Source organism: Astatotilapia calliptera, chromosome 6, assembly GCF_964374335.1.
Source record: "Astatotilapia calliptera chromosome 6, fAstCal68.1, whole genome shotgun sequence".
Classification (NCBI taxonomy): domain Eukaryota; kingdom Metazoa; phylum Chordata; class Actinopteri; order Cichliformes; family Cichlidae; genus Astatotilapia; species Astatotilapia calliptera.
The window spans coordinates 37,560,606-37,586,524 of NC_137427.1; the positions used below are offsets into that span (position 1 = coordinate 37,560,606).

General features: G+C 39.5%; 2 long non-coding RNA genes across 2 annotated transcripts; both read right to left on the reverse strand.

Annotated features, from left to right (window-relative positions):
- Positions 1-1,424: 1,424 nt before the first annotated feature.
- LOC113018035 (uncharacterized) lies at positions 1,425-5,382 on the reverse strand. The gene is made up of 4 exons (XR_003271667.2): positions 5,098-5,382; positions 2,812-2,893; positions 2,672-2,732; positions 1,425-2,592 (listed from the first exon to the last, which is right to left on the reverse strand). It is a non-coding gene; the product is annotated as an uncharacterized LOC113018035 (long non-coding RNA).
- A 16,368-nt stretch (positions 5,383-21,750) lies between these two features.
- On the reverse strand, positions 21,751-24,559 carry LOC145429590 (uncharacterized). Its single transcript, XR_013909835.1, has 2 exons — positions 23,002-24,559; positions 21,751-22,924 (listed from the first exon to the last, which is right to left on the reverse strand). It is a non-coding gene; the product is annotated as an uncharacterized LOC145429590 (long non-coding RNA).
- Positions 24,560-25,919: the final 1,360 nt, after the last annotated feature.

Here is a 25,919-nt window from a genome sequence, read left to right on the forward strand (position 1 = left end):
AAATGTGCTAATGACGTCTGACATATAAGGCAGAATGGCTTACCATTGCGTTCAACAAAAAAATATAAACTCTCCCACTCTGTTAAAAACGTCCTGTGTTCATCTTCATATTTTCTTTTTGCTGTGCATTTTTTTCCTGCCATTTTAAGGGCGAACTTGCTCCTACTGGGAAACTTTGCGGTATTTTCATCTCACACACATGCACATTTGATGAAAATACCGTATTGAACTCAAGCGAAGCGAACGCGCACATTTTAAAACAACAACATAAAAAAAATCAAAACACAAACTTTGATATGAACGTAAGAGCCGCATGAAACCAGGCAAAGAGCCGCATGCGGCTCGAGAGCCGCGGGTTGGCCACCCCTGCTCCAAGCTAACATTTTATCACTAGAGGGCAGTAAAACAAAAGAAAGAAAGAAAAAAATCAGGAACACTTTAAGAGTTTCCTCTCTTGAGACACTTTGCCTGGTCTTTCTTGCAGCCACCTTTAGTAGCTGTTTCTTTGTGGGTCTCTCTGACTTCAGTTTTGTCTTCTGTAACTGAAAAGGATGCTCCTAGGTGTTAAGATCAGCTGGTGACTTTGCCATTGATGAATACTGAGAAACTCTCCTGTTGGTTTTGTAATATGCTTTGATTCATTATCTATTTGCAATCTGAAGGACCATCCAATTGGTTTTGCAGCATTTGGCTGAATCTGAGAAGAGAGTGTATACCTGTACTCAGAATTCAGTCTGCTGCTTATATCCACAGTCACATCATCAACACTGGCAGCCACACATACCATAATAATTCCTCCACCATGTTTGGTGAAGTTATTTTTTCTTATCCAAACACGTGTCTATTTTTGTCTATGAAGAAAGCTAGCTGTACAAATGCATTTAGTGTTGTCTTTATGATAAATCCCAACATGTGTGGATTTATTGTGAGACTCGTGTATCTCACTAATTAGTGATTGTGTCTTTTTGTAACCTGAAGTTCTGTCACTTTAATAATGTATGTTGTTTACGTTTCAAGGCACTTTTTGGTGCTTTGTGTTGGTGGTTTTGACAGCGTTCATTTGCACAGAACACAAAATATAGCAGTAAATTTAGAAATAAATGTAGCTAAATGATTTTAGTAATTTGTCTTCTACTGTATGGGACTATCATGACACAAAGAGTTCAGTTAAAGATGTACCTATGAACTCTCTCTTTGCCCTTTGACCCAGTTTGTGACAATACATAAGGGAGTTTTTACAGAGAATTTGTTGTGAATATTTCTGTTAATCACTATAATTTATATTTTTTTGTAAGGAATTTAATGTTATTTTTGTAATTTTCTTTCAAAACAAACACATTTCACCATTTTACCTAGATCCAGACAGTGTGCTCTGTTTGGATCTGTTATATCAAATAGCCAGTCAGCATTAACATGACATAAGCTGATATTATACAATTTTATTGATGCAAAAAAAGCACCATGGAAAATTAAAGTCACATAGAAGTTGAGGTGTAGCAGAATAATGTTTTATAAACCATATATATCACTGTGAGACATCAGAGTAATGAAGTGCTATTGAAAAATCAGGTGTTATTTAATGATTTGTTAAAAAAGTTAATCGTTTTAAAAAGTCAATTTCTTTGTGCAGTTTGAAATAAATGTGATTATGATAATAATACATCAGGATATCAAACATCAGAAAACAGACTATGATAATCATGTTTGATCACATACGTGTATTTTTCTACAAGTGATGAGGAAAGAAAAAGAGCAGCAAAAGATTATTTTGGTTTGTGAAAATGAAACTAGCTCCAGTAGCCACCATGCTGGCTAAATTGTGATGCTCACTGAGTGAACAGACCAAACCTCCCATGATGCAGCTTCTTTCTGCTAATGGGAATTATGGCTTTGTTGACCACATCTTGTTGACTGCAGGGTGCAGTCTGGATGGATCCTCTTCATCAATGGCTTTTGGTTCATAGACAGAAATTAGTTGATTCTGAGTATGTAGCATGAAATTATATTATGATGGTGAAAAAAACAAGCTTAAAAACAAAAGAAGAACGCTAAAGCAGGCAATGCATTTCCCAGATATTCATTTGAATCTTCTAGCGAGGCTCATCGTATTATGTGAGGAGCTGCTCACCACAGGGCTGTACTTTTTCATTTAATTTAACAGCGGTGTAACACAGTAAACTCAAAAAAGTGAAAGTAGGTGGTTTTTATATTAACAAGAGTCAAACTTGTAATTAAAAATATTATTTTATGTTTCTGCGGTGAGCGTAATTAAATCATGTACGATCTGCATGAAGTTCAACAACTTAAAGACATTATTCTCGTTGAGATGATGTGATACAATCACATGTGTGTAGGAAGACTGATTAGTTGCCTGGACTCTTTCATTCAAATTATTATTCATTATTATTATTATTATTATTATTATTATTATTAAATAGTTTTCAGTTTTTAAGTGTAACTTTCTGTTCCTCCAGGTGTCTGTGGGGCTGAACTGCTGTTGCTGTAGAGAGGATCTGCCTGGTTTTTAGAGAAGTGGATGCTGGCATACTGAAGATCATCCTGTTCCTGTGGCTCCTCCTGATCAGAGAGACACTGCATAGAAAAAAATGATCTTAGATTAGAATGGTGAATGATGATTTTTTTTTTACTGCAATTATATTTCTGGTTTCACCTGTTCTTTGTTGTCTGCTCTGCCTTCAGTCTTGGATGATTCCTTGGAATTCCTCTTTTTTCTGAGGAATGAAATGATAATGAACAAAAGAACAACACAATGACTGAAAAGTAAAAGTTTAATGCAACAGATCTGCTCACCGAATCCAAAGGAAGACAGGGAGGGATGTGACAGACAGGAGAACAGCAGCAGTTACTCCAGCAGCTTTTATCTTCTTTGCTCCTGATCAAGATCAAAGTAAAGCACTAATAGTTAATTGAGTATTCCATAACGTTCGACCTGTGTATGGCCTGAACAGTGTTGGAGTTTTAGGCTACAGAAGCCAAGTTCTTCTCCAGTGAAAAATAAAAATAGAAATCTATTTAAACACAGCAGAGTAACGTGACCTCACTCTGTTAATCTCAAACAGTGTTTTATCAAAAATTTTCTCTCATGTCAGTTTCGTCTTGATGCATTCTTAATCACCCAGGAAAGTAAATCTCCAAAAGTTGATTCTGTTAATCTTGACTTAGCGTTTTGTGGGAGAAACGTTTCGTCACTCATCCAGGTGACTTCTTCAGTCTCAGCTGACTGCAGGTTTCCCCAATCTTATAAACAGTACATTTGCATAATGACTGAAACCAGCCCACTGAAGGAACACTGGGCTGGGAGGTCAGTTCCTTAATCTTAATTATGTAAATTAAGATTTGCAGCTCTGAACACCACATCCAGAACACCCTGGATTGTGTTGAGAAGGTGAGAGATGTCATTATGGAGGCAGATGAAACCATGATCTCTTACGACGTTACATCTCTCTTCACTTGCATCCCAGTCCCGGAAGCGTTGGAGGTAGTCTGTAAGAGATTACAGGATGACACCAACCTCAGCAACAGGACCCCTCTCAGCATCGACCAAGTGTGTTTGCTTTTGGAACTGTGTTTTCATGTGTGTCTTCAAGGGTCAGTTCTACAGGCAGAAACATGGGTGTGCCATGGGCTCACCAGTTTCACCCATCGTGGCCAATTTGTACATGGAAGAAATGGAAAAGAGGGCTTTGCTATCCTACCCTGGAACACCACCAAGCCATTGGTTCAGATATGTGGATGACACCTGGGTGAAAATCAAATCTCAGGACGTACCACATTTCACGGATCACATTAACTCGGTGGACCGACACATCAAATTCAAAAGGGAGGATATGAAAAGTGGCAGGTTAGCCTTCTTAGACTGTAAGATTTACATCAGTAATGGGGGACATCTAAAAGCTGATATTGGTCAGTGGTTGCTGATGAATGGTCATGAGAATTTACATAATTAAGATTAAGGAACTGACCTCCCAGCCCATTGTTCCTTCAGTGGGCTGGTTTCAGTCATTATGCAAATGTACTGTTTATAAGGTTGGGGAAACCTGCAGTCAGCTGAGACTGAAGAAGTCACCTGGATGAGTGACGAAACGTTTCCCCCACAAAACGCTACGTCCAGATGAACAGAATCAACTTTTAGAGGTCTCATTTCAGTTGTCTAAATGCACTTTATACTGTAAATTAAAAAGCCTACAATAAACAGTGGCAGCAGTTGGCTATTGTCTCTGAAAACAGGGTTAACTGGGCGCGCCCCTTATTCCACTGAAAACTGTAGCACATCTTAATTTCATAGCCTCGTCTGCATTCGATTAAAAATCACTTCAAGCTGAGTCGCCTGCAGCTTTATCTGGCTGGGTGCACATGGGCATTATGGATAAATCCCTGGTTTTTAACAGGAGGTTAAAATGTCACTGGCTCTGCTTTCAGTATTCTGAGATCAGTTACAATCTGCTTTTTGCATGGAAACAGGACTAGCATTAGCAATAAACATGGTTCTTGTCATCGTGATAGATAAGTTACAATGTTGATTCTTAGGACTCTTTAGCACATGAATAAGGAAAGCCTTGACAGCAGACAGTGGGACTCCTGCCATATTCTGTTTAACCACACAGGCAAGTTGAACAGTTACAGGTGCAGCCAGTATTTTATTTTTAATATATTTAAATTATCTTTGTAAATCAAGTTGCAGGCCTGGTTTTCTGAACTCATTAATGATTATTTTGAGATATTTGGCCCTCACAGGACAGACACCATACAAACATATGCTTTTAAAGATGATGATGGATTAGTGTAGATTCAAAAGAGCAAAGTTTTTAAAATCAGCTCTGGTTTAATTATCTGTAGCAACACTATGAGTCCATACAACACTGAAGGGGAAACGTCTTGGCAAAATAAATACTTGTACATGTGTACATTTAGGTAGTAATACAGTTCTATCTGTGCTGAGGTATTTTGACAGTGATCTGTTATTATAAATTCTAGTGCCATCCAATAATTAGCCATAGTGCATGAATGTAGATTGTGCCTGACTTTTTGACTGCACTCCTTTCTGAGTGTATCCAGTATGTAAATATAAATGATTACCTGGCACAATGGTCTGCTGTAAGGTGGAGTTATGACGTCCCAGCTTGTTCTGGGCTTCACAGTAATAACGCCCACTGTGTTCAGGTCTGAACTTGGTGACGGTGAAGTTCTGTCCAAATGCTTTTGGTAAATTTTCATCCTCCTTGTACCAGGTGTAGTTAGCTGCTGGGTTAGCATCACTGCTACAGGTCAGAGTGACTGAACTGCCCTCCACTATCTCAGCAGAGGGACTCACTGACACAGAGGGAAGCTTTGGAGCATCTGGAGGAGAAATAAGGACAATGACAACATGGTTGGTTATAAATATACTCAAGTCTTTGCAGGCTTCTCACAACGCTACAAAAATTATAAAAGGTAACATTCAGAAACCTTACTTATTTCCTTGTCAAACTTCCTTATATTGTAATAAACAGACATGATTGTGCAGTAAATCTGTTTTCACTCTTCATGATAATGAATTAACTCTTATCTCTAAAGTTGATGTTAACTGTTCAATTGAGATCAAAGAACTTAAAGCTTATAAATGTATTTTACTCACATTTCACATCAATGTTTCTGCTTTCAGATCTCTTTTGTCCCAGGTCATTATCAGCTGTACAGTAATACTTTCCAGAGTCAGAGGGCAGGATGGAGCTGAAAACATGTTGGTTTTGGTAACTGAGAGGGTTGATGACATCCTCCTTGTACCAGGTGTAGTTAGCTGCTGGGTTAGCATCACTGCTACAGGTCAGAGTGACTGAACTGCCCTCCACTATCTCAGCAGAGGGACTCACTGACACAGAGGGAAGCTTTGGAGCATCTGGAGGAGGAAACATAAGAATGACAACATGGTTGGTTATAAATATACTCAAGTCTTTGCAGGCTTCTCACAACAAAAATTATAAAATAATAATATGTAGAAACCTTCCTATTTTTTTGTCAAACTTCCTTATATTTTAATAAACAGACATGATTGTGCAGTAAATCTGTTTTCACTCTTCATGATGATGAATTAAGTCTTATCTCTAAAGTTGATGTTAACTGTTCAACTGAGAACAAAGAATTTAAAGCTTATAAATGTATTTTACTCACATTTCACATCAATAGTTCTGCTTTCAGATCTCTTTTGTCCCAGGTCATTATCAGCTGTACAGTAATACTTTCCAGATTGAGAAGGCCGGATGGATCTGAAAAAATGTTGTTTTTGGTACCTGAGAGGGCTGATGACATCCTCCTTGTACCAGGTGTAACTAGCTGCTGGGTTAGCATCACTGCTACAGGTCAGAGCCACTGAACTGCCCTCCACTATCTCAGCAGAGGGACTCACTGACACAGAGGGAAGCTTTGGAGCATCTGGAGGAGGAAACATAAGAATGACGACATGGTCGTAAAAAAACAAATTAAAAAAATTTATATTCTAAAAAGAAAACATTGTAAACCCCCTAAAAGAAAGGATTTTGACTAAAGTAGCATACAAACACATTCCCGTAAATAAAGAAAAATTAAATATAATTCCTTTAATGAAACAAAAAGTAGTGAACTCACACACTGTTGGAGAAGGGAATTGCTCATATCCTTTCACAGCGCAGTAAAAACGGTCTGCAGAATCAAATGTGTTCAGCTGTAAATATTGTTCGTCTGATGAAAGTTTGTGTCCATTCCTGTACCAGATGTAGGAAGATTGATCAGGTAGCTGACAGTTGTTGTGACATGTCAGCTCTGTCCAGTTAGAATAAGAGTTTACTGTTGATCTCCTCACATGTACCTGGAGCTGTGGATCTGGGAGTAAAAAAAAACAATGACATTATATCAGAAATATCTCAACATCTGCACAGATACACATGGAAATGTTTAAAGTGAATTCCAGTGAAATATTGTTTTACCTGTAACAGTCAAAGTGACTCCAGGTGATCCAGTATATTTCCCTCCTGGATCGTTTGTTATGAGCATGAACTTGTACTCAGCTGAGTCGCTCTCTCTCAGGTATGAGATTCTCAGAGTGCAGTCGTTGTTTTCACACTGATACTGAACTCGACCTGAATTCTCTGGATCTGTTTTCAGGTCCACAGGCTCATTATCTTTGACTGTAGTAAACCAGAACATTTTCTGGATTCTTGTCTTTATGTCATTTATAGTCGATAGGTATCTGAATGTGGAGTGTATTTCTGCTGTTGATCCTTTGAAGGCGCAGACCTGAGTAGAAGTGTAAGTCACCACTGTAACACAGAGCCCATTATAGAAAAATCAGAAAGCAGACTTATTTATATTCACTTTCATAGATCTGAATTGAATTTCTAAGATTCCATTTAAACATGTTTCATAGAGAACAAGACGGAATACAGCATAATACTGTTCTTTAAAGTGTGACTGGAACCCGTCAAGAATCTCATATATGTTTGCAAAAGGTTTAAACTGAAAAAGACCCAATTACAATGAATATTGTGTCCAATAATGTCCCAAATGTCTGTGAATAAGTGAGAGAGGACAATAGTGGGATTATTTTAATCATAATTAAAAAATTATAATAACAATTTACAGGTGCAGGGAAAGCATTCCACCTCTGTCCCCTCCTGGCCACCTGACCATCTACCAGTATATCAAAAGCCAGGATGGTCCACTTGGTAAAATAAATCTGTTGGGCATTTCTCCTGGTCTTCAAACAATAATTCTGATTGCTACAGTGCTGGAAAGGACGGGCAGAAAAAGAACAAAACAGAGAGAATTGTAGAAAGACTGGCATCTTTTACTATGAACTTTAATCTAATCCCTAATTTGCAACATTTTGTTTGTTTAACAACAAGCTATAGGATGAACATATCAAGAATTGTTATTATTATGAAAAGAAACTTACCATCTACAACCAAAATAATTTCAGTGTCATATGAATCAGGAGATAAAGGGTCCCCGTAACCACACCTGTACTGTCCCGTGTCAGACTTGGTCAGATGTCTGATGGTTGCCCGAAGTTCAAACGCAGATCCTTTTGTGTATTCAATGCTGTACCTGCCATTCTGAACTTTGTCATTAGTTGTGTCAATGAAGATATTTCCTTCTTTCTCACACGGATTCTTACAAAGGAACTTCCTCTGTGCCTGGACAGCAGTGGGACATGGAAATGAGATTTCTTCTCCCTCACTCTGTGCACGGGAGACTCTAGAGTTTTTAGCAATTTCTGTTAAATAGATGAACATCCATGAATTATATAATAAATACATAAAGTGACTAAGTTTAAATAGGACTGTATTTATCCTGAGAGTTTATGGAGGTATGAGAGTAGGTGATTGGTTTCCCAATTTTGACTTTTAGTAGAAACTCACCATTTGAAACTCTGACCTCAAAGTCTGAGTATGAATCTGGAGCTGAAGATTTACCCAAACCATACCGGTACATTCCTGAGTCAGACTTTCTCATATTTGTGATGGTAAAAGTCAGGCTTCCTCTTCCTGAAGCTGCATCTTTGTATTCAATGCTGAATCTGCCGCTCTGAGCTGTGGTTTCATCTGTTTTAATGAGGATGTTTTCTGCTCGCTCACATTTTTCCTTGCAGAAGAACTTTGTGTTTCCAGACACAGTCAAAAAACTATAAAGTGAAAGATCCTCTCCTTCACGTACAACCCAAATGCTGGAAGACCCAGCTGTACCTGTTGGACAAGATTTTCACTGTGAATAGCCAAGCTCGTTCTCAAAGCAAATCATAAGAAAGAAAAAATATGATCTGTTGTGTATTTTCATCAGTACAACTTGTATAATAAAATATTTAGGGGGAAACTGATGGGAATATTGAGGTTACATAGAAAGGAAGCTTTAAATGTCATGAAGTGCTGTGTGTGGCTGGCAGGTAGGTCAGGACTCAAATGTAACATTATCAGGCTGGACTGAACAACAGCTTCATTGCTGGAAATTAAAAATAACTTAATCCAACTTAACTGGCAGATACTCATGGATACAAACACTGCAGGCTCTAAACAAATGATGCACAGAGCAAGAGGGAGATCAAAACAACAGACAGAGTGAGAGAGCCAATATACAGGAGAGAATCAGGACAGAGAGTCTTACATTTGGGTCCTAACCTACCTGCCTGCCACATCTGGGGAACACAGCTGAAAAAAATTAACTGACGAGACTTTGGAAGCAAAATTGAACACAATGTACACGGGACAAGAGACTGTCAACATAAATTGGGAAGTATGAGAAACACACAATGAGAGTCTGACTAAAAACAGAGAGACAGCGAGAGTGAGAACACAAAAAGAGAGCGAGAGACAGAGGGAAATATGACTGAGGAAACTAAGAAACATGGAGAAAAGACTGAAAAATAATACATTCTTATAATAAAAAATGTTAAAAGATTAAGCTCCTTTTCTAAAGGATGTTCCAACTTTTTTTTTAAATGTGTTGCAAGAACTATTGGAATACTGTTTTCATTTTCATTTTCATAACATACCGTCCTAACTCTTTTGATTTGGGGTTGTCTGTAAAAAAATTCTTTTTTTTCTTTTTCTTTTAAAGAAAAAAGTAAAAGTGGTTGCATAAATATTTTTCCTGTATCACTTCTGTTTGACATTACAATAAATACTGTAAAGTAGACTTGCCTGTTAAACTGAGAAGGACAAGAAGTCCACAGGTTGCAGCAATTAAACTTATAGCTGTTCCTCTCATCTCTCCAAGTCCATAAAACATAACTGCTGGTTGATAATGTGTATTTGAAGTAAATGAGTCCCAGCAACACCTTTAAATACAATCCACAATGGAGCTGTCTTCAAAGAGCTGTCAAACGTGGCTTTTTCCTGAGGTCTGTAAGTAAAAGCAGAAACTGTTAACATACACCTGACTGTACCCTCTGTATATGTGATTAATCTGAAAGAGCTTAAAGTTCAGTACCGTGTTTAAGAAGAAGCAAAGTCAAGTCTGAGGACCAAAATAAGGAACATGTTTACAATCCTGCTCTAACTCTCTCACGAGGAATGGAGAGATGAAGTGGTTTTTAAGTAATGTAGTTAAGTCTTCGTTTGATGAGTCAGCCAAGAATCCAGTGGGAACCAGGCCTTGAGGACAAACCGCATATGCCCATCCAAGCTGAGTCAGCTTGGATGGGCATATGCGGTTTCCCCTCTTAGTTAGTATCTGTTTCTTCTTCAAACTGCAGCCAGATGTGTTTTTGCGATGCACTCGCACTCTCCTCCTCACTGCTGTCTACCGTCTCACTCACTCACTTGTGATGTGTCTCCCCTCCAGACCACAATTATCAGGTTACAAACACCAGGCATCCCCTGGGGAATTTCCACTCAGCTATAACTTCTCTCTGGCTTACTTTTTTAGCTCAAGGTGGGGGAAGGTCTCCTTTTTTATTAATCCTTTATTTATCCAGGTAAAAAAAATCTCATTGAGATTAAAAATCTCATTTCCAAGAGAGACCTGGCATCATGGCAACAAAAGTCACATACCACATAGGTATATAACATTTAAAACAAATACAATATCAAGTTTACTCCTAATTTTATGACACGTTCAGGGCAGTGTCAGTGTCTCTACACTATTCTACATTCTATCTCACACATTTCTAACTCCTAAAATAAGCTACAAATATCTTCAAACCCCCGAAGCACGTACAAACTCCAAAACACGTACAAAACACAACAGAAGTGCTCCAGGATGCTAAGCACAGTGTTGAGCTTTTGTTATCTAGTGGCTACACAAGCCAGGTCGTACCAACGACCAGATTTGGTGTGTGGTAGTCAGTGATGGGAATAACGGCGTTACGAGTAACAGCGTTACTAACGGGGAAGTAGCTGTAAGTAATCTGGACGCTACAGCTTTAAGCAGCTGCACGCTCCCGCGGACGGTAATCACGATCACTGTCTAGCACAACACCTGTAGCTAAGGGGGCAAAACAATGGCATGAGTGCTGCTGTTTGACTGAGGAAGAATAAAATAGTCGTGGTAAGCCAATCACATTACCCCTTAAAGACAAAGCAACAAGGTGATATATACCAATTTATAAACTGTATTGATAGGCCACGTAAAACCAGAGTCATGATAGACAATATATACGCTGCGTTTTTTCCTCAATAGTTTCGTCACGTTTACTGTCTAAGGACAGCACTCTCTGCTTATGAGCAACACCCCGCCAAAAAAACCCCAAAAAAAACCAGGGGAAGTTTTAGGAGAAAGAGAGAGAGAGCAGAAAAAGAGAGAGAGCGAGTTTTGCGCAGCGGTCCCCAACCTTTTTTGCACCACGGACCGGTTTATGCCCGACGATATTTTCACAGACCGGCCTTTAAGGTGTCGCGGAGAAATACAACAAAATAAAACTAGTACTGGTACCGAAATTTTTTTTTTATTCATAACACACGTGAAAAGACCCAGGAAAACCGAGTTAACGATAAAAACGATAACAAAATAACGCTGAAAACCGATAAAAACCCTGAAAACCAGACATTTCACACCTGAGCCTCAACTCTCGCGGCCCGGTACCAAACAACTCACCGACCGGTACCGGTCCGAGGCCCAGGGGTTGGGGACCGCTGGTTCAGCGTGTTTGGAGTGTGTAGTTGTGTGAATGCCTCACAGGCATGGAAAATGAATGGAAAACTTCCAAAATTCTGCTAAAACTTGCTTGATTTTGAAACTTAACTACATCCTTATACTTTCACGTAGAAACTCCATTCAAACTTTAAAACATTCTCAGATTATTGGGCTATTCATGTATGATTCAGCTTTTTCATATCTGTTACCATTTTAATTTAATGCCTCTTTAAGTTTTCAGTTGCAGCTTTGTGATTTTTCAGAAAATACATGCGTTGTTATGGTTGCTGTGCAATTAACTCAGAGTGGACACTTGAGCTTTTTGAATTTTCTCTTCATGTCCCAGCAACTTCTTACTACTCGCTCAATTTCCACTCAACCCCCACAAATTATACATCAAAACGTAGGTATTTTTGCTGGCTTTCAGAAAATGTCAACACAAAGTCTGAAAACTCTCCATAGACAGTCAATGGAGAGTTTGTTCAAAATCACCGCTGGATTTCTCTAATGAGACACATTTTCAAATTGTCATATCTGCTTAACAAAGCAAAGTTGAGACATGAGGCTTGTGCCAATATATCTTCAGACACTCCTGACGCTCACAATTCAAGAATTTGTTTCTCATCTGTTACCGTTTGGTCATGAATTACATTTTTTTGAGGGTAGGAAATTTGTCTCTCGCTCAGATTTCTTCAGATTTCAAACTCTGTAAATGAGGCACTTTTTTCTCTCGTCATATCTTTTTGATGGATTTCAACAGAGCCCTGAAAATTTCCATGACTGTTCACCAACCCCTGCTGTTTCTTACGGTGAAAGAATGATTTTGATGCTGATATAGATTTCGATTTACAAAATGTTGTTTGAGGGCAAGTCAAGGCAGTTTTTGCTTCGCCTCTACTTAGTTACAGTGTATTACAAGTCATATATCTTCAATAATTTATACTTTATTTATGAATTATGAACACCTGAAGATTCCCCCATCCCTTCTGAACAAAACGGTGTCAGAATGACCGTTCTAGCCCCTACGGTTAGGAAATTATGGCCATTTGTTCAAGAGAAATCCTGAATGTCAGAAATACACTGAAGAAAACTCATACCTCTCTCTGTGTCTGTGTAAGAGCCATTTCGTTCGCGACCGACACATCATTAGTGGGTGGTAGACTTGTTTCGTTTTGCTCTCTCTGATGATCTGTTCCTCATGTAAATTAGTGCCTTTTATTATTGTCTGCAGTAAGGCCGCCAGCCTGTGTGATTTCTCTAAGGGAAGAAAGAATCTCAAACTACGGGCGATCGTGGCTCAAGAGCTGGGAATTCGCCTTGTAATTGGAAGGTTGCCGGTTCGAGCCCCGGCTTGGACAGTCTCGGTCGTTGTGTCCTTGGGCAAGACGCTTCACCCGTTGCCTACTGGTGGTGGTCAGAAGGCCCGGTGGCGCCAGTGTCCGGCAGCCTCGTCTCTGTCAGTGCACCCCAGGGTGGCTGTGGCTACAATGTAGCTTGCCATCACCAGTGTGTGAATGTATGGATGACTGGATATGTAAAGCGCTTTGGGGTCCTTAGGGACTAGTAAAGCGCTATATAAATACAAGCCATTTACCATTTACACTCTGCTTCTCTCTGTCATGCCCAGTCCAACACTTGAGCCCTACAGCTATTGTTTGCTAAAACTTGACAGCAGCTAAATCAAGCAGAATGGTTCAAATACTCGTTACACATATATGTTAACAGTCACCAGAGGGTTTATAATATGTGTGTGTGTGCACGCGCGCGCATTTCCTCCTTCCATAGTAATAATATTCATTATAAAGTAAAAATGGGGACATCACAGGGATTCTGGGTTTGTGACTCAGGTGTATAAATCTTGATGTATGTTGAAAAGTGAACAGAGTGTTGAGATTTCAATCAGTCCTTACTTGGGGAATGTGGAGAGAGGGTGATGGGGGGAGCAGCTCGCCAGGGTTGGAGCCATCAGTGGGTGGCCATGTTGGTGAGTCTGAGAGGTGAATATTGAAACATTTCTTTCCAGATATAGACTGGCTTGATGATGAGTAAGTGTTGTATATAGTGAACTCTTCAGCCACAGAGCCATAGAGGAGTCTGGTTACTGTTCTGCGATTGACGACAGTCTCTTATATTTGTTTTATGTGCATTACAGATTCTCTACTGGTGGAATATGTTTTATATGTGGAGGTTGCTATGTGTACTTTGCTAAAACCTGTGAATGGAGCGCAAACTTTGTGTTACGTTGTCCAGGGAATATCCATGTATTAATTTGGTGATGTAGAAAATATATAAAGTCTTTCTATACTTGATTCTAATCTGCTGCTGCGTCTCTTACATTGCAAGACAGAACACATAAATACAATAAACTTATCTTTTATCTGTAACAGACTAAAAAAAATTTCCACATCTCCTTTATTTGGCTGTGGGATGGGAAGCTGTAATATTTAAATAGATCCAATTTAAAATTTTCTAGCAAAATCTGGCTAGCACTACAGAAGAGGAAGCAAGAAGGGAGTGACGGTTTTCTAAATGTCATATTCTTTGAGTAAAGAAGTTGCTTCAGTACGTCAGCTTTTACTGGAATATTTACTGGATCCTATGACATCTCCAGAATTCTGGTAACTTACAATCTGGAGAGTTCCCCATGATCAAGCTGTCAGGCTGAAATGTGGCCCTTTGCTGTACTCCTTGAAGCTATGGCCTCCCTTGGGTGCTGGGTCAATGGGATGGGATGACAGCCGGTCTGCCACTGAGTGGGATCGTCCTCCACCTGTCTCACGTCTTTTAATGCATGGGTCTGCAACAATTCACGGAGTAATTTGAATAATTCGATTATAAAAAATTCTCAACAGAAGTTGTTTGTTCATCTTATCTTAGTTTAACACGCAGCTCTGTAGATTCAAGAGATTCAAGATTCAAAGTGTTTATTGTCATGTATTCAAAGAAAAAAAGGGATTTCTCTGTGCAATGAAATTCTTTCTTTGCTGTGCCCACAGAGATGCCAATTAATATATACAATAGAAATAGAACATATAAAATACAAATAGTACAAATAAATAAATGAAGACAAAAAGAAGACAATATTAAAGTGTGAAACAGAGATGTGTGCAAAAGAACTATGACCTCAATATGTTGGCTTAGTATGCAGGATGACCTGATGTGCAAAAAATTATTATTACTGTTCAAAAATAAGTCCGCTGTTCAGGAGTGCACTGATGTGATAAACTCCAGAGTAGGAGTGCTGTAGCAGTACCTGCAGCAAACAGTGGTGAGTTTAAAGGAGGGCTTGGGGTGTATTAGACCATATTCATTTCAAACATTTTTTAGATTGAAAGTAAAATAATGTAAAATAGTGTGCTATATAAATTGTGTTAATATTTTTTTTGTTTGCTTGCTTTTCTTCATTGCAGCCACCAGATACTCCTTTAAAGGGTTACAGGCACAAACTCCTTTATTTACTTGTACACTTAAACCTGCAGACACACACATTCACAAAAACTCATAAAAATGAGAACATGCCTAATCTACCTCATTAATGTCAGAAAGCTGTCTAAGAAGATAAATGTACATTTTTATGTCTTAGTTTAGATTGCAATGACTTTGATCTTTGATTTTTTTGCTTTAAAAATGGTTTTCTTTAAAAAAAATTGATATGGTTGGTATTAAATTACCTAAAGGGGTTTAGTTGTTGTTGTTGTTGCGCTGTCACTTGGTGTTCGCTCGCTCTGTGGTAGAGTATCACTTCCTGTTCCTGCTCAAACACAGTGGTGTTTCTGAGTAGCTTATTTGCTTAGCGATTTAATTAACAACTTTTAAATACATTCTTCTTTCATAGTATAATCTTCACGTGCTTCCTCCGAAGCACACTTTCTGTGTACTCACTACCTAATTTATAGCCAAAGTATTCACTCACTGTCTCTGTACTGTCTCGCTAGCCTAGCTTAGCTCGTAGCCGACTCATTAGCACCATGGCTACTTCACCTGTCCCTCCTGCACTTTCTTGCTCATTGTGTCAGATGTTTAGTTACTCCTCGGCCTCCTTTAGCAGTAATGATATCTGTAACAAATGTAGCATATTTGCAGCGCTGGAGGCCAGGATTACTGAATTGGAGACTCGGCTTCGCACCCTTCATTCACCCGCAGCTAGCCAGGCCCCTGTAGCTGGTGCAGCCGAAAATAGCGTAGGCCCCGCTAGCTGTTCCCCGGCAGGTCCCAAGCAGCTGGGGAATCAGGGCGGCTGGGTCACGGTGAGGAGGAAGCATAGTCCTAAACAGAAGCCCCAGGTACACCACCAACCCGTTCATGTGTCTAACCGTTTTTCCCCACTCGGCGACACACCCGCCGGGGGTCAAACTCTGGTAATTGGCGATTCTGTTCTCAGACATGTGAAGCTAGAGACACCGGCAACCATAGTCAATTGTCTTCCAGGGGCCAGAGCAGGCGACATTGAAGGAAATTTAAAACTGCTGGCTAAGGGTAAACGTAAATTCAGTAAAATCATAATTCACGTCGGCAGTAATGACACCCGGTTACGCCAATCGGAGGTCACTAAAATCAATATTGAATCGGTGTGCAACTTTGCCAAAACAATGTCGGACTCTGTAGTTTTCTCTGGTCCCCTCCCCAATCAGACCAGGAGTGACATGTTTAGCCGCATGTTCTCCTTAAATTGCTGGCTGTCTGAGTGGTGTCCCAGAAACGATGTGGGCTTCATAGATAATTGGCAAACCTTCTGGAGGAAACCTGGTCTTGTTAGGAGAGATGGCATCCATCCCACTTTGGATGGAGCAGCTCTCATTTCTAGAAATATGGACAAATTTATTAAACCCCCCAAAATATGACTATCCAGAGTTGGGACCAGGAAGCAGAGTTGCAGTCTTACACGCTTCTCTGCAGCTTCTCTCCTCCTGCTACCCCCCCAAAAACCCATCTCCATAGAGACTGTGTCAGCTTCCAAAAAGACAAAAAACAAACTAAAAACCAGCAACAAACAACTTAAACATAAACAATCACAAAGAAAGAACAATACAGTATCCACATCTGAACCAAAGAGTAAAACAGTGAAATGTGGATTATTAAATATTAGGTCTCTCTCCTCCAAGTCTCTGTTAGTACATGACTTAATAATTGATCAACAAATTGATTTACTCTGCCTTACAGAAACCTGGTTGCAGCAGGATGATTATGTTAGTTTAAATGAATCAACACCCCCGAGCCATTCTAACTACCAGAAATCTCGAAGCACAGGCCGAGGGGGCGGTGTGGCAGCAATTTTTCACACCAGCCTATTAATTAATGAAAGACCAAGACAGACTTTTAATTCATTTGAAAGCCTGATGCTTAACATTGTCCACCCCAGCTGTGAAACTCAGAAACCAGTCTTACTTGTTATCATCTATCGTCCACCTGGGCCTTACACAGAGTTTCTGTCTGATTTCTCAGACTTTATATCTAATTTAGTTCTGAGCTCAGATAAAATAATTATTGTGGGTGATTTTAACATCCATGTAGATGCTAAAAATGACAGCCTCAACATGGCATTTAATCTGTTATTAGACTCAATTGGTTTCTCTCAAAATGTAAAAGAACCCACCCACCACTTTAATCACACTCTAGATCTTGTTCTAACATATGGCATCGAACCTGAACATTTAACAGTGTTTCCTGAAAACCCTCTCCTGTCTGATCATTTCCTGATAACATTTACTTTTACAATAACTGATTACACAGCGGTGAAGAGTAGACTTTATCAAAGTAGATGTCTTTCTGAAAGCACTGTAACTAAGTTTAAGAATATAATCCACCCACTGTTATCATCTCCAATGCCCTGTACCAACACAGAGCAAAGCAGCTATCTGAACGCTACCCCAACAGAGGTCGATTATCTTGTTAATAATTTCACCTCCTCACTACGTACGACTCTGGATACTGTAGCTCCTGTGAAAACTAAGGCCTCAAATCAGAAGTACCTGACTCCGTGGTATAATTCTGAAACACGTACCCTAAAGCAGATGACTCGTAATCTGGAGAGGAAATGGCGTGTCACAAATCTAGAGGATCATCATTTAGCCTGGAGAAATAGTTTGCTGCTTTATAAGAAAGCCCTCCGCAAAGCCAGAACATCTTACTATTCATCACTGATTGAAGAAAATAAGAACAACCCTAGGTTTCTCTTCAGCACTGTAGCCAGGCTGACAAAAAGTCAGAGCTCTTTTGAGCCAACCATCCCTTTAACGTTAACTAGTAATGACTTCATGAACTTCTTCACAAATAAAATTTTTATCATTAGAGAAAAAATTACCAATAATCATCCCACAGATGTAATATTATCTACAGCTACTCTTAGTACCATTGATATTAAGTTAGACTCTTTTTCTCCAATTGATCTTTCTGAGTTAACTTCAATAATTACTTCCTCCAAACCATCAACGTGTCTTTTAGACCCCATTCCTACAAAACTGCTCAAAGAAGTCCTGCCATTAATTAATTCTTCGATCTTAAATATGATCAACCTATCTCTAATAATCGGCTATGTACCACAGGCCTTCAAGCTGGCTGTAGTTAAACCTTTACTCAAAAAGCCATCTCTAGACCCAGCAGTCTTAGCTAATTATAGGCCAATCTCCAACCTTCCTTTCATATCAAAAATCCTTGAAAGAGTAGTTGTCAAACAGCTAACAGATCATCTGCAGAGGAATGGTTTATTTGAAGAGTTTCAGTCAGGTTTCAGAGCTCAGCACAGCACAGAAACAGCTTTAGTGAAGGTTACAAATGATCTTCTTATGGCCTCTGACAGTGGACTCATCTCTGTGCTTGTCCTGCTAGACCTCAGTGCAGCGTTCGATACTGTTGATCATAATATCCTATTAGAGCGATTAGAACATGCTGTAGGTATTACAGGTACTGCACTGCAGTGGTTTGTATCATATCTATCTAATAGACTCCAATTCGTGCATGTAAATGGAGAGTCCTCTTCACACACTGAGGTTAATTATGGAGTTCCACAGGGTTCAGTGCTAGGACCAATTCTGTTTACATTATACATGCTTCCCTTAGGCAGCATCATTAGAAGACATAGCATACATTTTCACTGCTATGCAGATGACACCCAGCTCTATCTGTCCATGAAGCCAGATAACACACACCAATTAGTTAAACTGCAGGAATGTCTTAAAGACATAAAGACCTGGATGGCCGCTAACTTTCTGCTTCTTAATTCAGATAAAACTGAGGTTATTGTACTCGGCCCTGAAAATCTTAGAAATATGGTATCTAATCAGATTCTTACTCTGGATGGCATTACCTTGGCCTCCAGTAACGCGGTGAGGAACCTTGGAGTCATTTTTGACCAGGACATGTCCTTCAACGCACATATTAAACAAATATGTAAGACTGCTTTCTTCCATTTGCGCAACATCTCTAAAATTAGAAATATCCTGTCTCAGAGTGACGCTGAAAAACTAGTTCATGCATTTATTACTTCCAGGCTGGACTACTGTAATTCATTATTATCAGGATGTCCAAAAAACTCACTGAAAAGCCTTCAGCTAATCCAAAATGCTGCAGCAAGAGTCCTGACAGGGACTAGAAAGAGAGAGCATATTTCTCCTGTTTTGGCTTCCCTTCATTGGCTTCCTGTTAAATCCAGAATTGAATTCAAAATCCTGCTCCTCACATACAAGGTCTTAAATAATCAGGCCCCATCTTATCTTAATGACCTTGTAGTACCATATCACCCTATTAGAGCGCTCCGCTCTCGCTCTGCAGGCCTACTTGTTGTTCCTAGAGTATTTAAAAGTAGAATGGGAGGGAGAGCCTTCAGTTTTCAGGCCCCTCTTCTGTGGAACCAGCTTCCAGTCTGGATTCGGGAGACAGACACTATCTCTACTTTTAAGATTAGGCTTAAAACTTTCCTTTTTTCTAAAGCATATAGTTAGGGCTGGACCAGGTGACCCTGAATCCTCCCTTTGTTATGCTGCAATAGATGTAGGCTGCCGGGGGATTCCCATAATGCATTGAGTTTTTCCTTTCCAGTCACCTTTCTCACTCACTATGTATTAATAGACCTCTCTGCATTGAATCATATCTGTTATTAACCTCTGTCTCTCTTCCACAGCATGTCTTTATCCTGTCTTCCTTCTCTCACCCCAACCGGTCGCAGCAGATGGCCGCCCCTCCCTGAGCCTGGTTCTGCCGGAGGTTTCTTCCTGTTAAAAGGGAGTTTTTCCTTCCCACTGTCGCCAAAGTGCTTGCTCATAGGGGGTCATATGATTGTTGGGTTTTTCTCTGTATCTATGAAGCGCCTTGAGGCGACTTTTGTTGTGATTTGGCGCTATATAAATAAAATTGAATTGAATTGAATTGAATTGAAGTTTTTGACAACCATTATATCCAGTTAAAATTTAAAACATTGCAATGTCTGAAATGGAAGTCAATGAGCAATTCATTTTAAAAGACTCTCTTTTTTTTATTATTGCTCATTAATAAGACATAAGTATTTCTTATCTGAACAATCGATATCTGCTGCCCTACATAGCACTAGCTTAGCACTCACCTACATAAAGACAATTATACTTACAAATGACACAACAGGATCCACTATAGGTGCTAGTGGAAGGCTGGAATGGTACTGGGGAGCCATATCAGATGTAGGGTTGCCTGGCAGTAATGTCTTTGGTCTCCTCACCTCACTACCCTGCCTGCCTTCCATTTGTTTATACATTAGGTGGGGCTCACAATCATGAGACTGATTTATTAAAAACAAAAATCCAATCAGACAGCTAGAAAGTAATTGTTCTCCGAACAGGACATTGGGGATCATACCTATGTACTGAAATGATTTGTATGTATTACTCATTATATATGACAGGGGAAGAAAAAAAAGCATGGTTTCTAGTTAAGTAGTGGTCATGTGACCTGTGGGCTAGCCTGGTTAGGGGGGATTTGGGGCAAGGTCTGTGTTTACTGTGGAATTAAATCAGACCTTAAGGTGTTTGTTATCAATATACAAACAAGTTTATTTATTTTGAATGGCCAAATTCTTTAAAGGATTTTTCACTCAGGGAGAGAGAGTACTGAGAGATGAAACTCAAAGCTCCAAGCTAACATTTTATCACTAGAGGGCAGTAAAACAAAAGAAAGAAAGAAAAAAATCAGGAACACTTTAAGAGTTTCCTCTCTTGAGACACTTTGCCTGGTCTTTCTTGCAGCCACCTTTAGTAGCTGTTTCTTTGTGGGTCTCTCTGACTTCAGTTTTGTCTTCTGTAACTGAAAAGGATGCTCCTAGGTGTTAAGATCAGCTGGTGACTTTGCCATTGATGAATACTGAGAAACTCTCCTGTTGGTTTTGTAATATGCTTTGATTCATTATCTATTTGCAATCTGAAGGACCATCCAATTGGTTTTGCAGCATTTGGCTGAATCTGAGAAGAGAGTGTATACCTGTACTCAGAATTCAGTCTGCTGCTTATATCCACAGTCACATCATCAACACTGGCAGCCACACATACCATAATAATTCCTCCACCATGTTTGGTGAAGTTATTTTTTCTTATCCAAACACGTGTCTATTTTTGTCTATGAAGAAAGCTAGCTGTACAAATGCATTTAGTGTTGTCTTTATGATAAATCCCAACATGTGTGGATTTATTGTGAGACTCGTGTATCTCACTAATTAGTGATTGTGTCTTTTTGTAACCTGAAGTTCTGTCACTTTAATAATGTATGTTGTTTATGTTTCAAGGCACTTTTTGGTGCTTTGTGTTGGTGGTTTTGACAGCGTTCATTTGCACAGAACACAAAATATAGCAGTAAATTTAGAAATAAATGTAGCTAAATGATTTTAGTAATTTGTCTTCTACTGTATGGGACTATCATGACACAAAGAGTTCAGTTAAAGATGTACCTATGAACTCTCTCTTTGCCCTTTGACCCAGTTTGTGACAATACATAAGGGAGTTTTTACAGAGAATTTGTTGTGAATATTTCTGTTAATCACTATAATTTATATTTTTTTGTAAGGAATTTAATGTTATTTTTGTAATTTTCTTTCAAAACAAACACATTTCACCATTTTACCTAGATCCAGACAGTGTGCTCTGTTTGGATCTGTTATATCAAATAGCCAGTCAGCATTAACATGACATAAGCTGATATTATACAATTTTATTGATGCAAAAAAAGCACCATGGAAAATTAAAGTCACATAGAAGTTGAGGTGTAGCAGAATAATGTTTTATAAACCATATATATCACTGTGAGACATCAGAGTAATGAAGTGCTATTGAAAAATCAGGTGTTATTTAATGATTTGTTAAAAAAGTTAATCGTTTTAAAAAGTCAATTTCTTTGTGCAGTTTGAAATAAATGTGATTATGATAATAATACATCAGGATATCAAACATCAGAAAACAGACTATGATAATCATGTTTGATCACATACGTGTATTTTTCTACAAGTGATGAGGAAAGAAAAAGAGCAGCAAAAGATTATTTTGGTTTGTGAAAATGAAACTAGCTCCAGTAGCCACCATGCTGGCTAAATTGTGATGCTCACTGAGTGAACAGACCAAACCTCCCATGATGCAGCTTCTTTCTGCTAATGGGAATTATGGCTTTGTTGACCACATCTTGTTGACTGCAGGGTGCAGTCTGGATGGATCCTCTTCATCAATGGCTTTTGGTTCATAGACAGAAATTAGTTGATTCTGAGTATGTAGCATGAAATTATATTATGATGGTGAAAAAAACAAGCTTAAAAACAAAAGAAGAACGCTAAAGCAGGCAATGCATTTCCCAGATATTCATTTGAATCTTCTAGCGAGGCTCATCGTATTATGTGAGGAGCTGCTCACCACAGGGCTGTACTTTTTAATTTAATTTAACAGCGGTGTAACACAGTAAACTCAAAAAAGTGAAAGTAGGTGGTTTTTATATTAACAAGAGTCAAACTTGTAATTAAAAATATTATTTTATGTTTCTGCGGTGAGCGTAATTAAATCATGTACGATCTGCATGAAGTTCAACAACTTAAAGACATTATTCTCGTTGAGATGATGTGATACAATCACATGTGTGTAGGAAGACTGATTAGTTGCCTGGACTCTTTCATTCAAATTATTATTCATTATTATTATTATTATTATTATTATTATTATTATTATTAAATAGTTTTCAGTTTTTAAGTGTAACTTTCTGTTCCTCCAGGTGTCTGTGGGGCTGAACTGCTGTTGCTGTAGAGAGGATCTGCCTGGTTTTTAGAGAAGTGGATGCTGGCATACTGAAGATCATCCTGTTCCTGTGGCTCCTCCTGATCAGAGAGACACTGCATAGAAAAAAAGATCTTAGATTAGAATGGTGAATGATGATTTTTTTTTACTGCATTTATATTTCTGGTTTCACCTGTTCTTTGTTGTCTGCTCTGCCTTCAGTCTTGGATGATTCCTTGGAATTCCTCTTTTTTCTGAGGAGTGAAATGATAATGAACAAAAGAACAACACAATGACTGAAAAGTAAAAGTTTAATGCAACAGATCTGCTCACCGAATCCAAAGGAAGACAGGGAGGAATGTGACGGACAGGAGAACAGCAGCAGTTACTCCAGCAGCTTTTATTTTCTTTGCTCCTGATCAAGATCAAAGTAAAGCACTAATAGTTAATTGAGTATTCCATAACGTTCGACCTGTGTATGGCCTGAACAGTGTTGGAGTTTTAGGCTACAGAAGCCAAGTTCTTCTCCAGTGAAAAATAAAAATAGAAATCTACTTAAACACACCAGAGTAACGTGACCTCACTCTGTTAATCTCAAACAGTGTTTTATCATAAAGTTTCTCTCATGTCAGTTTCGTCTTGATGCATCCTTTTTTTTTTTTTCTTTTTTTTTTTTTGGCCTGTCCCGTTTGGCTCTTTTGCCCTCAGAATTGTTGTCTAAAGCAAAGAAAGATGCCCAACGGATTTACTTTACCAAACTGACCATCCCAGCCTTGCCGTAATGGTCCATTTGATTCACCTTTTATTGTTTATTTTATTTTCACTTACTGAATACGGGACAGACTTGACTGTGGGAAAGAAGGGGAGAAAGAAAGAGGGAAAGAGAAACAGCTGAGAAGAGGGACGGGGGAGAAGGGCAAAAAACATAAACCAACAGAATGGGCAGAGAAAAAAAATGCATATATCAATCACCTGGGTCACCTGCTGAGAAAGAAAAAAGAAAGCAAGCAGAAGAGAACAAGAGTAATAGAATAAACAACATCACAATGATATATGGGAATATGACAGTAAATACTAAATATTAAACATTATTGTGCAGCACATAAGATCAACAGAACACAGTGTGCTTTGAGGTAGGAGCCAAAAAGGGTGTAGTTTGTGGGTGTGATCACCCGTGTGTACACCTGTGAGCATGGACGCGCTTGTTTTTTGTTTTTTAAAAGGTTCCTTCATGTAATAATCTGCTAGAGGGTGTGGGGGGGCCACAGCCCCGTCCTCCAGGGCATGAAGCAGGTGTGGAGGAGATCAAAACTCCAGACATCCAGAGGCCCCCAGAACACAAGAGACCAAGGAAGACCAACAGAGGGGCAGCTGCGCCACTGTCCCGGAAAGAGCTGAGGAGAGTCCCAGATGAGGGCTCACTCAGCAGCCGCGGAGCAGAAGCCAGGGGGAGTTGCAGTGACGCGCCCGTGAGCTCCGCCGGCAGCCAGCCGCGCCTGAGTGACCGAGCCCCAGGCCGAGAGGCCGGGGGCACCCCACCTCCGAAGGTCTTGATGCATTCTTAATCACCCAGGAAAGTAAATCTCCAAAAGTTGATTCTGTTAATCTGGACGTAGTGTTTTGTGGGAGAAATGTTTCGTCACTCATCCAGGTGACTTCTTCAGTCTCAGCTGACTGCAGGTTTCCCCAATCTTATAAACAGTACATTTGCATAATGACTGAAACCAGCCCACTGAAGGAACAATGGGCTGGGAGGTCAGTTCCTTAATCTTAATTATGTAAATTAAGATTTGCAGCTCTGTACACCACATCCAGAACACCCTGGATTGTGTTGAGAAGGTGAGAGATGTCATTAATCGGAATCGGAAGGTTGCCGGTTCGAGCCCCGGCTTGGACAGTCTCGGTCGTTGTGTCCTTGGGCAAGACACTTCACCCGTTGCCTACTGGTGGTGGTCAGAGGGCCCGGTGGCGCCAGTGTCCGGCAGCCTCGCCTCTGTCAGTGCGCCCCAGGGTGGCTGTGGCTACATTGTAGCTTGCCATCACCAGTGTGTGAATGTGTGTGTGAATGGGTGGATGACAGGTTGTGTAAAGCGCTTTGGGGTCCTTAGGGACTAGAAAAGCGCTATACAAATACAGGCCATTTACCATTATGAGGCAGATGAAACCATGGTTTCTGACACATTTGGGCCTGTTGCTAACTACCTTACTGATACTGCCAGGAATCTTGGAGTTTTCATGGATAGTTCCTTCAAACTTGACAAACAGGTCTCTACTGTGGTAAAAACTAGCTTTCATCAACTACGCCTAATCTCTAAGGCTAAACCCTACATACCACACAAAGATATGGAGAAACTCATTCATGCTTTCATTATGTCAAGACTGGACTATTGTAACTCACTTTACTTGGGTCTACAATCTTCTCTTCTGCAGCGTCTGCAGCTGGTCCAGAATGCCGCAGCACGTCTCTTGACCGGCACTAGAAAGTTTGACTCTATCACCCCTGTTCTGAAAAATTTACACTGGCTTCCTATCAAATATCGAATTGATTTTAAAACTCTATTGTTTACTTATAAAATTTTGAACAATATGGCACCTGACTACTTAGCTGATCTCCTCTGTCTGTACAGCCCTCAGAGAGCACTAAGATCATCGGGCCAACTGCTCTTGGTGCAACCTAGGTCTCGGCTGAAGACCAGAGGAGACCGTGCCTTTGCCGTTGCTGCACCCAGGCTATGGAATACTCTCCCTCTTCATATTCGCGCGTCAGATTCCATTCAGTCTTTTAAATCACGTTTAAAAAGGTATTTGTTTGATCTGGCATTTAAGGCGAATTAGGGTAATTTACATCTGGCTCTGTATTTAGATTATGTAATTATCTTATATTTTATATATTTGTAATTTATATTTTATTGTGATTTTATTTGTACTGCGATTTTAATGGAAAGCACTTTGGTGTACTTCGGTCTTAAAAATGTGCTATATAAATAAATTTTGATTTTGATTGATTGATGGTCTCTTACGACATTACATCTCTCTTCACTTGCATCCCAGTCCCGGAAGCGTTGGAGGTAGTCTGTAAGAGATTACAGGATGACACCAACCTCAGCAACA